This window comes from Octodon degus, unplaced genomic scaffold, assembly GCF_000260255.1.
Source record: "Octodon degus isolate 3935 unplaced genomic scaffold, OctDeg1.0 scaffold00163, whole genome shotgun sequence".
NCBI classification, from domain to species: domain Eukaryota; kingdom Metazoa; phylum Chordata; class Mammalia; order Rodentia; family Octodontidae; genus Octodon; species Octodon degus.
In genome coordinates, this window is record NW_004524739.1 from 2,436,890 (window position 1) to 2,438,606 (window position 1,717).

General features: G+C 44.1%; 1 non-coding gene and 1 pseudogene across 1 annotated transcript; both read left to right on the plus strand.

Annotated features, from left to right (window-relative positions):
* The first annotated feature begins 27 nt into the window (after positions 1 to 27).
* On the plus strand, positions 28 to 231 carry LOC111813092. The gene has a single exon (XR_002818428.1). It is a non-coding gene; the product is annotated as a small nucleolar RNA SNORA73 family (small nucleolar RNA).
* A 1,189-nt stretch (positions 232 to 1,420) lies between these two features.
* Positions 1,421 to 1,521, plus strand: LOC111813091 (annotated as a pseudogene).
* The last annotated feature ends 196 nt before the right edge of the window (positions 1,522 to 1,717 follow it).

The window sequence follows — 1,717 nt, forward strand, 5'->3', positions numbered from 1 at the left end:
GTCTGGGTCTGTACTGAAGCCAGAAATCCAACGTGGATACCCCGGGAGGTCACTCTCCCCGGGCTCTGTCCAGGTGGCCTACGGGAGCATAGGGCTCTGCCCCGTGATGTACAATCCCTTTCCACAACGTTGGAGAAGAAGCTGGGCCTCGTGCCTGCGCCTGCATATTCCTACAACTTCTCAGAGTCCTTTGGGCAGTGACTGAGGAGATAAACCATGCAGGAAACAGTGTCCAGTAAATTTAAGGACTTAAATTTAAACTATAAGGGCCAAAAGATAGCTCAGCAGATTTAAAGTGCCTGCAAGTGGGGGTGGAGGGGGTGTTGATCACTGAGACAGCAGTTGAGACTGGGTGTGGTGGTGCATGCCTGTAATCCCAGCTCTTGGGAGGCTGTAAACGGGCAGATCACTACAGTCCCATCTAGTAATGAGACCTGAACACCTTGTAGACCCTTCCTAAAAGATACCCCAAAACTATGAACGCCCAAGAATATAATCATGTTTCTTTTCTTTCAGGAGAAGAAGTAACCATACTGGAATTGTAATGGATGACCTGGTTTTATTGAATTAGGGAGACTGGGTAAAGTGATAGTGGCTATCTTGGAATTTGCTTTCCAGTATTACTGTTTGTCTGCATTTGTGTTTGGGTCTTGTTTTTTTTAGACAGGGACTAACTGTATAATTGTGACATTTTTTGGTTTGGGGTTTTTGATTTGTCTTTTTGAGACATGGTCTCCGGTCTCCCTGTGCAGCTTGGGCTGGCCTTGAACTCAGTGCCTTCCTTCCTCAGCCTCCAAAGTATTTTTACATTGGACATTTTCGATAATTGAGAAATAGGGAGAAAATGGTTTAAATGGGAAGAAGACACAGGAGGAAATAGTGTTTTTAAGAATGGAAGGAGGGCCAGTGAGATAGTTTAGTGGACTTAAAGCCCCTGTAGGTGAGTGCAGGGACCAAGATTTGCTCCCTGGCACCATATGCTGCACCAGCCCTGCCCCCAGGGCTGTAGTGGCCCACACCTGGAATCCCAGTGCTGGGGAGGCTGAGAGCAGGAGGATCACCAGGACTCTGAGCTGCATAGTGAAACCTTGCAACAACCAAATGCACTTAAAAAAGTGAGAGGAAAACAAAGATTTGCCAGAGGCCTATGAGGCCAGGTTGCCATTGATAAAGGTAGTTGGCTTTTTTTGTTACTGTCGTTCTTAAGGAGACAGTAGGGTTTTTCAATAAATGGATTATAAGTGCATAAAAGTATGTGTCCTTGCAGAGGTCATGTTTGGGTTTTACATTGTAAATATGAATGTATGACAATCCTGAAACCAAATTAATGCATTCATAAGTTAAAGATGGTTGTGTATTTGTGTGGTTGGTTGTTATGAGGGTCTCCACTAAAGCAGTGTTTTATGAACAGTGCTCGTGCTTATTTCAGCAGCACATACTAAATTTTACCAATTTGGAATGAAAATTAGCATGGTGCCTTGCAAGGATGACATGCAAATTCGTGAAGCATTCCATATTTTTATTCAATGAATAGATTAATCCTAATACTGTTTGTGGGCAGGATATGTCTGCATCTTGTACAATGAATAACCACTAAGAACAATATGCAATGTATTATTGAAACTGCTAGGGCTGGAGAGATGGCTCAGTGGTCTAAAGCACCTACTTGAAACAAGCTTGGCAAAGCACAGGGACCGCGGTTCGATCCCCAGCACCA